Raw genomic sequence first — 16629 nt, forward strand, 5'->3', positions numbered from 1 at the left:
CCGCTCCGGTTTCCACACGGCTGGAAGCCTTTCGCCTCTCCAAGTACACGAGCCCGTATTCAGCTCCGGTGACTAATGACTCCGAGGAAACCACCCCGCAACGGGAGATAAGAGAGTTAGTCACGGCTGACGGTGACTGCTATTGATTGATTTGCTATTATCCACGGAATTCTTTACCTTAGAGACAAGGATTATACAAAAACACAGAGAGAGAAAGAGAGAGAAAGAGAAACAGAGAGAAAGAGAGAGTAAGAGAAACAGAGAGAGAAAGAGAGAGTAAGAGAGGGTTAGATTCTAAGAAAGACAGAATGATTTTAGAAGAGTAAAATCCTGCTGACCTCATCATAGATGACAACTCATCTTCATCACCTACTCCTCCTCTTCTTTCCCCTCACTGGGGTCATGGGACACACACACATGTTCATGTTTGCACACAGACACGCACACACACACACGCACACACACGCACACACATAGGTACTTGTGCTCTTTCTCTATCTGACAACGTATGATTGTCTGCATGTAACGTGAGTTAGTGTGTGCGGGTGTGTGAGAGAGAGAGTTTGTGTGTGTGTGTGTGTTTTTGTGTGTGTGGGTGAGTGAGTGAGTGCGTGTGTGCATGTTTATATATGTACATGTGTGTTTCTGGCAGGTCTGGTCTATAAACACAAGAGGTTTATTTAATCAACATCGACCTGTACTGGTTTAAGGGCATCAGTTGTGACGCATGTCAAGTTGACACACACACACACACACACACAGACATCACTTGATGCACTCACCCCGCTCAAACATGCAGACACACACTCCCCTCCTCCCCCTCCCCACACACACAACCACACACTCAACCCCCCCCCCCCACACACACACACACACCACACACACACTCACCGCCCCCCCCCCCCCCCTACACACTCACACCACACACACTCACCCCCCCCCCACACACATACACACCACACACTCACCGCCCCCCCCACACACACACTCACACCACACACAGACACACACAAATACAATGCATCATGGCCATATTGCCTCTGCTTGGTGGTATTTTATCTCAGAGTGAAAATCCCATTAATTTGGTTCACTGGCCAGGCGGTGATGTCATCAAAATGGGACTGCTAATCTGCAGTTGAGGGACTCACCCGTGATTGGCTTCAGCAAGTGATGTCATTAACCTGAGACCAAATTTTGTGTGTGTGTGATAAGTGTGTGTGTGTGACATAACTGGTATTAAACCTCACAGCTTTTAGCTACAGTTGAAAACCGTTGATCACTCCATCCTTTTACTTCCTACTCCCCTCCACTTCCTCTTCTCTCTCTTCTTTCTCTCCTCCTGGTCTCACTTTAACCATCCTTCTGACGGTTACCGTGTGTGTGTGTGTGTGTGTGTAGTGTAGTGCATGTGTATCTTTGTGTGTGTGTGTCTCTCTCTGTGAGGCAGAATGTGAGGATGTACTTGACATGGTAAATGATTGTGCGGCATACTGGTATCTGGCCAACAATAATACATTATACATGAGAGGTAATGTTAGCCTTACAACCAGGGAGAGAGGGAGGGAGAGATACATGAGAGGTAATGTTAGCCTTACAACCAGGGAGAGAGGGAGGGAGAGATACAGGAGAGGTAATGTTAGCCTTACAACCAGGGAGAGAGGGAGGGATACAGGAGAGGTAATGTTAGCCTTACAACCAGGGAGAGAGGGAGGGATACAGGAGAGGTAATGTTAGCCTTACATCCAGGGAGAGAGGGAGGGAGGGATACAGGAGAGGTAATGTTAGCCTTACATCCAGGGAGAGAGGGAGGGAGGGATACAGGAGAGAGAGATACAGGAGAGAGAGAGAGATATATATGAATCAAGAAGAGAGAATCAGTAGGTCACATATCAAATATGGATTAATTAATCATTTGATTAATCGGGTGACTATTCAATCCCTCCACTTTCTTACTGTAATAGATCAGTGTTTGTGTGTCAGAGTGTGTGTGTGCATGGGCGGCGCCAGGGAGTGGCTTGGGAGTGCTTCAGCACCCCCAAGAATGACCAAAGCACCCCCATAGCACCCCCATAAATATTTTTTGGAATCAATTATATTCAGGCTGAATTCTATGGAAGCCCTGAACAGCATGGTGAAGAAAAAAAAAAGAAAAAAACTTTTCGTTATTTCGATTTTGATGGTCATAAACTTGTATGAGACGTCTGACGTAGCATTCACGTGAATTGTAACCACGCTGCCGCGCTTTTCATTCATAAAGCATAAAGATGGCGCGGTTCCTTCTGCCAGTGCCAAGTAAGCGATCTCGAAATTCTGATTTAGTTAGAGCTAATGAAACTGAGAGCATACATCTACCTCAACCCGAGGTTGACAACAGTTCAGATGTTAATCGTATTGAGTCTGACACGGAGCAGGCCGCTGATACGTTTGTCGGGGATGCAGGGACTGCAGTTAGAACAACGGCCAGTTCCATTAACATTAGCATCACAAGTTCAAGTATTAATGGGCCTATCATGGATTTAAGCCAGAAACCAGATGAAGGACCAAGACGCCCTATCCGTAAATACCCAGCCCAGATGTTTGGAAACCAGCAAAGAAGCTTCCAGTCTAGATGGTTTGACCATTTTGACTGGCTAGAGTATTCTGTTGAAAAGGATGCAGCATTTTGCTTTTCATTCAGGCATTTTGCAGCAGCGGTTGGTGGCCATGGTCTCCGTCTAGAGCCATCCTTCACAAATTCTGGATTCCAGAACTGGCGTAAAGCACAGCAGAGTTTTAAAGCCCATAATGCTAGTGCTGCACACAAGTTTTCCATGGAGGCATGGTGTGAATTTAAGCAGAGGGTGAATGATGGCTCAAAAATACTTAACATTATTAATAAGGGACATAGTAAAGTGGTCGAAGAAAATCGTCGCTATATGAAGGCTGTGGTGGAGAGTTTGCGCTACACGGCATGTCAATGCTACACGGCATGTCAATGCTACACGGCATGTCAATGCTACACGGCATGTCAATGCTACACGGCATGTCAAGGCATTGCTCAGCGTGGTCACCGAGAGGATGAGCACTCCGCGAACAGGGGAAACTGTCGAACTCCTCAATGTTATCAGTATGTTTGACAAAACTGTTGCGAAAAAGATAGCTGAAATTAACCAGAAGGAGCTTGAACCATCTGAACAGCCAGTCGAGTTGAAGAAACTTAGTGAAACACGTTGGGCATGTCAGCACTCTGCATTGTGGGCAATTAAAAAATCACTCCCTGCCATTCTGGCCACTTTGCAGGATGTTCGAGTACAAACAAATGCGAGGCGAAAAATAGATGCCAGGGCAATGCAGGGTCTTATCAACCAAAAGTTTGTTTTGCGCCTCATTTTATTTGAGGACATTTTCCGGATCACCAAAGTTGCTTCAGACCAGCTGCAGTCACCCAACCTTGACATCTCATCAGCAAGTGATCTGATCCAATCTGTCGTCACAGCACTCTGAAAAACGTACTGAGGAATATTGGAGCGATATACAAAACCGTGCAAATGAACTGTGTGGCAAGGTTGGCCTAGCATCGGGGAGCATATCACCACAAAGGAGAGATGTCCGACCACAAAGCCAGCGACTGAAGGACTTTATCGTTGAGGCTCCTATACACCGCGCTCGCAACTCTGATGATCTGCGCACCGACTGCTTCTATCAAGTTGTTGACAGACTGGTCAGTGAATTGATGAGATGCTTCTCTAAAGATGCCGACGATGTGATGATGGGGGTCTCAGCTCTCAGCCCACAACACAAGTCCTTCTTAGACAAGAAGTGTCTATTGCCCATGGCACAGTTTTATGGCATCACTGAAGAAAATCTAAACGCAGAGATGCACCAAGTCCGGCGTTTGCTTGAAAGAAAAACAAAACAAGGACACTCGTTTAAAAACACTACTGAATTGCTGTCACTTATGGAACCATATAAAGATGTGTTTATGGACTTGCATAAACTCATCTTGATATCCCTGACACTTCCTGTGACATCTGTGTCATGTGAGAGATCTTTTTCCTGTCTCCGACGCTTGAAAACATATCTTAGAAGCAACTGTGGGAATGACCGAAACAGCAACTTGGCAATTTTGGCCATCAATACACGAAGAGCGAAGGCTCTGGATGTTCAGCGCATCATTGATGCATTTTCCGTCAATCACAACAACCGTCGCCCTGGTTTGAGACTGTTACTAAGTGATAATTGTCACCAATATGGTGAATACTGATTCCCCAGTGATCTGGGTGCTTTTTGATTTTGATATTTGATTGAATGCTGAATGTTGTGCTTGTTTAATTAAAACTTTAATTGTGATAAATGCGGTGTGCTTGCATCGGTTGTAGATCGGTATGTTTCCAGACTGTGATAAACCGTGCAATGATACAGCGACGCATCACACAAGCTTGAGTTCAAATACATTATTTAATGTCACATTACGTACTGTACATTCAAGTCTTACATTTCTTAAATGTATGCATGATGCGCCTGTAGATCGGCCCTCCTACACCACGGGATGATAGGTTGCTTGCTGAGCAACAGCGCAAACACAGCTACAGCTAACAACGCTAGTTAACGATTTAGCTGGTCGGCTCCATGACGCCGGGTAAGTAGGGCTCGTGAGACTGCTCACCAAAATAAATAAATATATATATAATTGCGCAGCTCCCCCTGTCAACGATCTAGCACCCCATCAGCACCTGCATAAAAATTATTCTGGCGCCGCCCCTGTGTGTGTGTGTGTGCAGACAGGTGTGTGTGGCCTCAGGTCTGCCCTCTCTGGCTCGCCGGCCGCCTACTGTTTTAGTCATGCCACATGTCTGTCGTCATGGCATCTGTTGTGGTGACAACGTCTGTCCAGGACCCTGAATGTCACCCTACACATTACACATGGGGCAGTGCAGAAGCATGTGCATGGTGAGTGTGTGTGTGCGTGTGTGAGTGTGTATGTATGGGTGGGTGTGTGACTGTGTGTGTGTGAGAGAGAGAAAGAGAGAGAGAGTGTGTGTGAGAGAGAGAGTGTGTGTGTGTGTGAGAGAGAAAGAGAGAGAGTGTGTGTGTGTGGAAGAGGAGCAGGAGGAGGAACATGTTTGGAGGGGATAGAGGTGGAGGCGTATGAGGAGGTGACTTGGTTCGCATGGACGTTCTTCTCTCCTGGCCATCTCTTTCAGCTCCTTACAGAACCTTCTCTGAAGACACATTCTGTAGTTTGAGGAGGGCTACCTTATAGTGTATGGTATGTCCAGTCTATAGGCCAGAGCCGTGTGTGTGTCTGTGTGTGTGTCTGTGTGTGTGTCTGTGAGCCATGTGTGTGTGTGTCTGTGTGTGTGTCTGTGAGCCATGTGTGTGTGTGTCTGTGTGTGTGTCTGTGTGTGTGTCTGTGTGTGTGTCTGTGTGTGTGTCTGTGAGCCATGTGTGTGTGTGTCTGTGAGCCATGTGTGTGTGTGTCTGTCTGTGTGTGTGTCTGTGTGTGTGTCTGTGTGTGTGTCTGTGAGCCATGTGTGTGTGTGTCTGTGTGTGTGTCTGTGTGTGTGTCTGTGTGTGTGTCTGTGTGTGTGTCTGTGTGTGTGTCTGTGAGCCATGTGTGTGTGTGTCTGTGTGTGTGTCTGTGAGCCATGTGTGTGTGTGTCTGTGTGTGTGTCTGTGTGTGTGTCTGTGTGTGTGTCTGTGTGTGTGTCTGTGTGTGTGTCTGTGAGCCATGTGTGTGTGTGTCTGTGTGTGTGTCTGTGAGCCATGTGTGTGTGTGTCTGTGTGTGTGTCTGTGTGTGTGTCTGTGTGTGTGTCTGTGTGTGTGTCTGTGAGCCATGTGTGTGTGTGTCTGTGTGGTTGTCTGTCTGTATACAATGTGTGTGTTTGTGTGGTTTGTGTGTTCATCATTTATTGATAAGCAGCTTGTCTAGAGACACGGTAGAGCGAGCCTGGCGGAGGAAGGCCTCTCTCCTGGCGGAGGAAGGCCTCTCTCCTGACTCCTGTGAGCCTCCAGCTCCAAGATCCCAGGGCTCCCTGAGTTTTAGTCTCCAAACTCATCTGTTCTTCACGACAGGATGTGGATTGATGGGGCTTCCTTCCTCTGTTCCTTTTTCACACGTTCCTCGAGCAGAAGGCGACTGGCCTCCATCTTGGACCACAGAGGAGGCCAGAGGTCTCAAACCGGTTCTGACCAGCCCAGAACTGGACCAGACTAGAGCAAGCTGGACCAGGGTGAACTGCTTTGCTAGTATGTTAGTTAGAGGGAAAGACTTTCAGTGTAAGACACTTTGAAGGTTTGGGTTTGACCCTTGTTGTTAGAAATGATTCATTGAACCAGCTCCTCTACAATATCTAACCTGGGTCACAGACTACTGGAACACTCTGCTACTACACTACCCAGACAGCTGCAGCTGTGTGCCTGTGTGCTGTGTGTGTGTGCTGTGTGTGTGTGCTGTGTGTGTGCTGTGTGTGTGTGCTGTGTGTGTGCTCCGTTTGTGATGCATAACATCTGCAGAGGGAAAATGATTCCAGATCCCTTGCCCAGTAAATCAGAAGGCAAACACACAAACTCACACACAGTTCATCATAGCTACACCTCTTTCTCCTTCATGGTCATTGGAAGGAGGGATCTCAACAGAATGAGGAGAGAGAGGAGGGAGGGAGAGAGGTATGGAGAGAGGAGGGAGGGAGAGAGAGGTAGGGAAACAGAGAGGAGGGAGGGAGAGAGAGGTAGGGAGAGAGAGAGAGGAGGGAGGGAGAGAGGAGGGAGGGAGAGAGAGGTAGGGAGAGAGAGAGGAGGGAGGGAGAGAGGTAGGGAGAGAGAGAGGAGGGAGGGAGAGAGAGAGAGGTAGGGAGAGAGAGAGTAGGGAGGGAGAGAGAGAGAGTTAGGGAGAGAGAAAGAGGAGGTAGGGAGAGAGGAGGGAGGGAGATAGAGAAAAGGAGAGAGAGAGAGAGGGGAGGGAGAGAGACAGAGGAGTTTAAAAGACAGAGTGATAGAAAGGGAGAGAAGGAGGAGGGTTGAACAAAAGAGATGTTAATCATTGTCTAAGCTGTGGCTTCAGGCTCACAGGAGAATGCTAAAAGATGGTCCTCACTGAGTGTGAGTGTGTGTGAGTGTGAGTGTGTGTATGTGTGTATTTAAAGCCTCTCAGATCAATAAAGCCTCTAAACTCCCGTGTGATCACCCTCCTGTCCTGGGTTTAATGCCGTAGTCAGATGACCTCAGACACACACACTCTCTCTCTCTCTGTCTCTGCCTCTGTCTCTCTGTCGCTCTCTGTATGTCTCTCTCTTCCTCTCTGTCTCTCTCTCTCACACACACACACACACACAGACTTTCCCTCACACACACATGCTTATACAACCCTTTTGGAATGAGGTGCCAAGCCTTGTACATGTTACAGTCATGTATATTGATCAGTACAGTGATTGGGAAACTGCAGGTCCTCCTGACCTTGGACGCTGTGTGTGTGTGTGTGTGTGTGTGTGTGTGTTTGAGTGTGTGTACAGTTTACAGTTTACCTGATACACAGACATTGTATCATCGACTGTAAAATCTATAACCCACACCACGTGTAGGCAAAGAAGTTTGGCCTCAGGCAAAATAAAACCCAAGACATTAGACGACGGGACAGAACATAATCCAGGGATAATTTAAGACATTTATTGATGAAAAAATGCCACTGGAAACAGACTGTTACAGTGTGTCTTGTACCTTAGGTACCAGTGATCTACAGTCTGTACCTCCCCTGGCCTCTCTTTGTTTCTCATTCCCTTGTTCTCTCTGGTCTTCATTCTCTCTCTCCTTTTTATCATCCCCAGTGTTGTGTTCTCTCTGAGGGGGGATGGTTATTACTGTAACACCAGCAGACTGTTTACACTGAGGGGGGGAAGGGTATTACTGTATCACCAGCAGACTGTTTACACTGAGGGGGGGAAGGTTATTACTGTAACACCAGCAGACTGTTTACACTGAGGGGGGAAGGGTATTACTGTATCACCAGCAGACTGTTTACACTGAGGGGGGGAAGGGTATTACTGTATCACCAGCAGACTGTTTACACTGAGGGGGGGAAGGGTATTACTGTAACACCAGCAGAATGTTTACACTGAGGGGGGGGAAGGTTATTACTGTAACACCAGCAGACTGTTTACACTGAGGGGGGGAAGGGTATTACTGTATCACCAGCAGACTGTTTACACTGAGGGGGGGAAGGGTATTACTGTAACACCAGCAGAATGTTTACACTGAGGGGGGGAAGGTTATTACTGTAACACCAGCAGACTGTTTACACCCTCCTTAACACCAGGAGAGAAGATCTTAGCTGTATGGAATGTGATTATCCGGACACCTGTGGAATAAAATAACCAGCACTTGATGCAAACACACACACACACACACACACACACACACAGCTGGGGATCCAGGAATAGGAGAGACTGGAACAGAATGGACTTTGAAACGTTTTAGCCAAAAATGTTGCCATGGCGAAGTTGTTTTTTGCAGACACGTTTCAGATTTCGTTCCGTTCTCCGACGTCGCCGCAGGAGACAAGGGGACCGAATGGCCGTTGCCAAGGGAGACATTTCTGCTTCTGGACACACCTGACCTGATGGCGTTTACTCTCTGACCTCTGACCTTATTTCTGATACAACAACACTACCAGTTATTATTAAGTACCTTCTCCTAACTCCTGATCCCTAACTCCTAACCCCTAACTCCTGACCCTTAACCCCCAGCTCCTAATTCCTAGTTGCTAACCCCTAACTCCTAACCCCTAACTCCTAATCCCTAACTCCTAACCCCTAACTCCTAACCCTTAACCCCCAGCTCCTAATCCCTAGTTGCTATACCATCGAGCCCTTGGGTCTCTCGCTCTGACTGTCTCACACAAGATTGAGATCAACCTCTCCACAGAGTTATAAATCAATGTGTCTGTGGAATGCTGTGTGTGTGTGTGTCTGTGGAATGCTGTGTGTGTGTGATAGCGTGGGAAATGTTTGCCATGCTCTTTGCCCCCCACTCACTTATTCCCCAAATCATAACGTACATCAAAGACTCTGCTGCTCCTCATTGGTACACACACACACACACATACCAACACACACACACATACCAACACACACACACATACCAACACACACACACATACCAACACACACACATACAGACACACACACATACAGACACACAGAGGATGAGGGGGAGTATGAAAAGGAAGTGTGTAAAACCTTGGTCTCTGTGTTACTCAGGCGACAGGGAGAGACTGGACTGAGTTTAGCCCCCCTCCCCCCTCCTCCCCCCTCCCCCTCCTCCCCCCTCCCCCTCCTCCCCCTCTCTCATCGGTGGGATGTCCCGGGTGTGTCTCCTGCTCACTCTGCTCACCCTCTGCGCCTACTCACAGGTAAGACTTCACACACACACACACACACGCACACGGAAACAAAACGCAAGGACAGCCGTGTTGCTTCTCCCCAGGTCTCCTCGTCTAAATCCCTCAAGCTGTTGATGGAAGAATGGAGCAGCTACAAGAATGAGTGTAGCCACACCCTCCTCACCTCCCCTCCGGCCCCAGGTACACACGCCCTCCTCACCTCCCCTCCGGCCCCAGGTACACACACCCTCCTCACCTCCCCTCCGGCCCCAGGTACACACACCCTCCTCACCTCCCCTCCGGCCCCAGGTACACACACCCTCCTCACCTCCCCTCCGGCCCCAGGTACACACACCCTCCTCACCTCCCCTCCGGCCCCAGGTACACACACCCTCCTCACCTCCCCTCCGGCCCCAGGTACACACCACTTCCTGCTTCCTGTACTTGATCTCAACTCTTATTACTGCTTCCTGTTTCGTGATCTATTGTGTTACAATCGCCTGCATGTGTGTGTGTGTGTGTTTGTGAGCAGGGCCGGTGTGTAACAGGACCTTCGACCAGTACGCCTGCTGGCCAGATGGTCTTCTAGGAGTCACAGTCAATGTGTCCTGTCCTGCATACCTGCCCTGGTACACAGCAGGTAGGCCTGGGAGGGGTGTGTGTGTGTGTGTGTGTGTGTGTGTGTGTGTGTGTGTGTGTGTGTGTGTGTAAGTCGAAATCAGATTATATTCGACTGTGAGAGAAAGAGAAATAAAGAGAAAAAGGGTCGTGGGGATACGAGAGTGTGTGTGTGTGTGATCCAGTCATTGAGATCCTCACAGCCAGATCCATCTGAACAAAGGACTATTACACGAGAACAAAGACTGTCTCTAAGCCATTACTGATTGACAACATCTGTCAGATGCAATGACATAATCAGATCTTCTGTGTGTGTGTGTGCGTGTGTGTGTGTGTGTGTGTGCGTGCGTGTGTGTGCTGCAGTCCAGCATGGTCTGGTCTACAGGGTGTGTGGGCCGGATGCTCGCTGGGGACCGAAGAACACCAGCGAGTGTGAGCAGGATGAGCATGGACAGGTGAGAGTGTGTGTGTGTGAGAGTGTGTGAGAGAGAGTGTGTGAGAGAGTGTGTGTGTGTGAGAGTGTGTGCGTGTGTGAGAGAGAGTGTGCGTGTGTGTGTGTGTGAGAGAGAGAGTGTGTGTGTGTGAGAGAGTGTGTGTGTGTGTGAGAGAGTGTGTGTGCGTGTGTGTGTGAGAGAGAGTGTGTGTGTGAGAGAGTGTGTGTCGTGAGAGTGTGTGTGTGTGTGAGAGAGTGTGTGTGGGTGTGAGAGAGAGAGTGTGTGTGTGTGTGTGTGTGTGAGAGAGAGAGTGTGTGTGTGTGTGAGAGAGAGAGTGTGTGTGTGTGAGAGTGTGTGTGTGTGTGTGTGTGAGAGAGAGTGTGTGTGTGTGTGAGAGAGAGAGTGTGTGTGTGTGTGTGTCAGGGGGAGACAGAAGGGGGAGAAAGAGAAACAGGATTAAAGAGAAGACCCTTTCTCTCCCTCACACACACAAACACACACACCCAAACACACACACTCTCACACAAACACACACACTCTCACACAAACACCTCTGTCCTCTGTAGCAGCAGTATGGTCGGATCCTGCAGCAGTTCAGAGCCATGTACACTCTAGGATACTCTCTGTCTCTGGGCGCTCTGCTGCTAGCCCTGGCCACCCTCATCTCCTTCAGGTAACACCACACACTCACCACACACTCACACACCACACACTCACCACACACACACCACACACACACTCACCACACACACACTCACCACACACACCACACACACACTCACCACACACACACTCACCACACACACACACCACACACTCACCACACACTCACCACACACTCACCACACACACACACCACACACACACACCACACACTCACCACACACTCACCACACACTCACCACACACACACACCACACACACTCACCACACACACACCACACACCACACACACTCACCACACACACACCACACACTCACCCCACAGTCACCACACACACACACCACACACACCACACACACACCACACACACTCACCACACACACACCACACACACACCACACACACCACACACACTCACCACACACTTACCACACACACTCACCACACACTCACCACACACACACACCACACACTCACCACACACTCACCACACACACACACCACACACTCACCACACACACACCACACACTCACCACACACACACACTCACCACACACACTCACCACACACTCACCACACACATACCACACACACTCACCACACACACACACCACACACACTCACCACACACACTCACCACACACACACCACAAACACACCACACACTCACCACACACATACCACACACACTCACCACACACACACCACACACACACCACACACTCACCACACACACACCACACTCACACACACACCACTCACCCCCCAATCCCCGACCCCCTCCCCACTCTCCTTCCCGCTCCCATCTCCTCTCCTTCCCCACTCCTCAATCCTTAACGCCTATCCTCTCTCCCTACAACCCCCCCCACTCCTCTCCCCCTCTCCCCCCCTACTCCTCTCCCCCTCTCCCCCCCTCCTTCCACAGGAAGCTCCACTGCATGAGGAACAGCATCCACATGAACCTTTTCTCCTCCTTCATTCTGCGTGCTCTCTCCATCCTGGTCAAGGACGCGCTCCTGGCCACGCCCCCCCTCACGCTGGCCCCGCCCACCTCTACCTCCCCCGACCACCAGGTAGAGCGTTGGGTCAACGTGCAGGTCGGCACACACACGCACACACACACACGTCCTCACACAAACACACACACATGCACACACCTCCTACGATCAAACTCATATGGTGTCTCTTGTTGAACCAAGGCTGTTTCATTTTGTGGAATTCATTGTTTTCAACTTCCTGTCCCTGCCAGGCGGTTGCTGGGTGCCGTGTCGCCATGGTAATGATGCAGTACAGTGTGATGGCCAACAACTATTGGCTGCTGGTGGAAGGGCTCTATCTGCACATGCTCCTGGTCACCACCGTGTTCTCGGAGAAAGGACACCTTCCAATTTACCTGGCCATTGGCTGGGGTACGCAGTGTGTATATGGTGTGTGTGTGCGCGTGTGTGTGTGTGTGTGTGTGTGAGCGGGTGAGTTATAACCGTGTCCATATCACACACCCCCACAGGTGCCCCTCTGGTATTTGTGTTGCCGTGGGTGACGGTGAAATACCTGTATGAGAACGAGGGGTGAGTGATCTTCGTCGTGTGAGTGTGTATGTGTACTGTACATGTGAGTGTTTGTGTATGTGTGTGTGTGTGTACTCAGTCTTAGCGTTCCCAGTAATAAGCATGATCTGACTTGATAAAAATCTCAACAGAAATACTGTAAACAAACAGAATACTGATCATCTTGCGGTACCCATGACAACAGAATAATTATGGGGGGACCTGGGGCAGTGTTGTGTTAATGACATCAGTTCAAAACACAACACCAGTCAGTAATTAAGCATATTTAATTTAATATGGATATATTCGCAGCTTGTTGGAGAGGTTGTTTTGTATTTAGTCTTTGTCTAGATACCGTAGTTAGTAACTAAACTTAAATAATTTATAAATAATTGTCAGTGTGTGTGTGTGTGTGTGTGTGTGTGCGTGTGTGTGTGTGTGTGTGTGTGTGTGTAGGTGCTGGGAGAGGAACATCAACATGGGGTATTGGTGGATCATACGATCTCCTATACTGCTGGCCTACCTGGTGAGGTGTCATCACAACCTGTCTCCCTCCCTCCCTCTCTCCATCCATCTTTCTATCTGTTAGTCTCTGTCCTTCTCTCCCTCTCTCTCTGTCTCCCTCCCTCCCTCTCTCCATCCATCTTTCTATCTGTTAGTCTCTGTCCTTCTCTCCCTCTCTCTCTGCCTCTCTCTCTCCCTCTCTCTCCCTTGCTCTCTCTAGCTCTCTCAGTCTCTCTCCCTCTCTCCCCTGTCCAGCTCTGGTATGCTGTGTGTATGTGTGGTGTGTGTGTCTATATATGGGTGGTGGGAACTGTGTGAAGGCCTTGACATGGCTACTTAGCCCCAGTCATTATTCTTCCGAGAGAGCCAGACACACCCACACACACACTCTCACACACACATACATGCAAACATGCGTTCACTGAACCATGGAACATTTGATGGACTTGTTCCCCTCCTCTCTTTCCCTCTCCCCCGTTCAGATCAATTTCTTGATCTTCATCAGGATCATCAGGATCCTGATGTCCAAGCTGAGGGCCCATCAGATGAGGTACACGGACTACAAGTTCAGGTGAGGGATGGGCTCCAGGTGGGAGGAGCTACGGTAGGTGGGAGGGGCTCCAGGTGGGAGGAGCTACTGTAGGTGGGAGGGGCTCCAGGTGGGTGGAGCTACTGTAGGTGGGAGGGGCTCCAGGTGGGAGGAGCTACTGTAGGTGGGAGGGGATCCAGGTGGGAGGAGCTACTGTAGGTAGTTCAGTCTCTTCAGCTGTACTGAAAACGGCCATGATACAGTGACAGTAACCTCTCTCGCTCCCTCTCTCTAATTCTCCTCTCTCCCACTCTTCTTCTCTCTCTCTATGTCTCTCTCTCCCTCTCTCTCCCTCTCTCTCTCTCTCTCCCTCTCCCTCTCCCTCTCTCTCTCTCTCTCTCTCTCTCTCTCTCTCTCTCTCTCTCCCTCTCCCTCTCCCTCTCCCTCTCCCTCTCCCTCTCTCTCTCTCTCTCTCTCTCTCTCTCTCTCCCTCCCTCTCTCTCTCTCTCTCTCTCTCTCTCTCTCTCTCCCTCCCTCTCTCTATGTCTCTCTCTCCAGGCTGGCTAAGTCCACCCTGACCCTCATCCCTCTGCTGGGGATCCACGCCGTCCTCTTCACCTTCGTCATAGACGAGTCTGTCCCCAAGGGCTCCATGATGCGTCTCATACGCCTCTTCTATGACCTCCTCTTCAACTCCTTCCAGGTCAGGGGTCAGGGGTCAGTCAGCTGAGTGGAGAGAGAGCAACACCAGACATGACACTCAAGACTACAACATTACAATTATTTGGCAAAAAACGTTTGAATAATGTTTTTTTTCTCCAAAATAGGTTTTGGAAAGTTTTTTTGAAAATAGTAAAGTGTACTAGATTGCTGTTTGAAATGCCTTCTTGTTCTTTAGGGGCTGCTGGTCGCCATTTTATATTGCTTTGTCAACAAGGAGGTGAGTCCTCTAACCTTTTATATATCTGGGGTTTGTCTTATGTGTAGGTTGTGTTTGTTCTCTCCATCACCCTCTCTCTCCATCTCTCTCTCCATCTCTCTCTCCATGTCTCTCTCTCTCCATCTCTCTCTCCATGTCTCTCTCCATCTCTCTCTCCATGTCTCTCTCTCTCCATCTCTCTCTCCATCTCTCTCTCCATCTCTCTCTCTCTCTCTCTCTCTCTCTCTCCATGTCTTGCTCCATGTCTCTCTCTCTCCATGTCTCTCTCCATCTCTCTCTCTCCATGTCTTGCTCCATGTCTCTCTCTCTCCATCTCTCTCCATCACTGTCTCTTTCTATTTATCTTTTTTTTTTACTGTGTCTGTCACTTGGTCCCTGTCTTTTCCTTTTCATTCACTTTTCTCTCTCTCTAACCCCCCACACCCCTCCCCTCCCCCCTCCACTCCCCCTCCTCCAGGTCCAGTCAGAGGTGGTGAGGAGATGGAGGAGATGGAGGCTGGGGAAGGATATCGAGGAGGAGTACCCGCCACACCCACAGCCACACGGCGCAGGCCAAAGGCGGCGGCCCCGGCAACGGGCCTGATCTCCACAACAACCGCTGCGCAGGGAGTGGTCCCACCCCTGCCCCTGACCCCGCCGCTGAGGAGAACCAACGATTGGTTGGTTCTGGTGCCTGTCATAATGGGACGGAGAAGAGCCGGGCCAGGGGGAGGTACGGCCTGCAGTGCCCCTCCCTCCCACCTGGAGGCGCCAGCAGCGGCAGCTCCGTGACTGAACACATCTCCCTGGAGGAGAGGGCGCAGTGCTACACCCAGCCACCAGAGGAAGCAGAGAGCAACTTCTGAAACGGGGGCGATCACGGATGAATCGATTTACTGTTGATCGATTCTGTTGATCGCCTCACTGGCCTATTGATCACCTCACTGGCTTATTGATCGCCTCACTGGCTGATTGATTGCCTCCTACTGATGACAGTTGCCGTCAAATGACAAGGGTGGACATGTGACAGAATAATACCCAAACTCATCCACACACACACACACACACACCAAAACATTGTGAACACTGGAAAAAAAAAAAATATGAACGGTACTGAGTTAGTGTAAAAAAAAAAGAAAAAAAAAAAGAAGCTTGCTGACCTCACATCCTGCCTGTGTGTTGACTTCCTGTTGCTACTGTGAGCTTGTGCCCTGTGACTGTGTGCAACTATGGAACCTGCTGCTGTGGCTTTGATTGTCCCCCTGCCAGCCACCGTACCTGCATCCTCCCTGACTGTTGACATTTGTAAATGTGTATCCATGGTGACCTCATACAAAGAAGTCACTGCTCTGTGTCAAAGTATCTTCTGGTGGATGTACACATTCTCGCTCACACACATACACACACAGACCTAATAACACCTGAGACCTAATTAACTTTCATGAACTGCATCCTGGGAACTGAAGTTCCATTTGGTGAATCTGTGGCGTGTTGAAGACCTGCTTCCTGTCTGTGGATCAGGAAGTACGAAACCTGACAACATGAAGACCTCATGCAATATACCAGCTGTTACCTCTAGGGGCACTGCAACAGTCCCTTCCTCCCTTCCTCCCTCACTCCTCACCCTTCCCTCACCCTGTCATTCGTCAGCTCTTAAAAGTTGTAGTCTCCAGCAGGCCAATAAGTGGCTGTTCTCACTACACAAGCCGATCAGGAAATGTTGTCACCAATGAGAAAGCCAATTGTGTGTTCGAACTGTAAATATACCAGACCAAAAAAGAGGATTATCTTGTTGTTGTGTTTCCAGCCAACCCTGAGGAAGGAGAGTGATTAAAGAGATGAATATCAAAATACTTTCTTTCTTTGTGTCTACCGTGTGTAGGTGTGTGTTTCTCTTGGGCCCTTCAACTTCATGTGCTAATTCTAGGGGTTTTTAAGGGTGGTTAGGGCTAGAATTACATGAAGGATTGAGGTTTGTGTTAGGGATTACATGATTTTGAATGGGAGTGAATTCAGTCCTCACTAGGATAGTAAAACAAACTTGTGTCTGTGTGTGT

At 49.3% G+C, this 16629-nt stretch overlaps 1 pseudogene; it reads left to right on the forward strand.

Annotated features, from left to right (window-relative positions):
• The first annotated feature begins 9332 nt into the window (after positions 1–9332).
• Positions 9333–16402, forward strand: LOC136964972 (glucagon receptor-like; annotated as a pseudogene).
• The last annotated feature ends 227 nt before the right edge of the window (positions 16403–16629 follow it).

This window comes from Osmerus mordax, chromosome 21 (assembly GCF_038355195.1).
Source record: "Osmerus mordax isolate fOsmMor3 chromosome 21, fOsmMor3.pri, whole genome shotgun sequence".
Lineage (NCBI taxonomy): Eukaryota > Metazoa > Chordata > Actinopteri > Osmeriformes > Osmeridae > Osmerus > Osmerus mordax.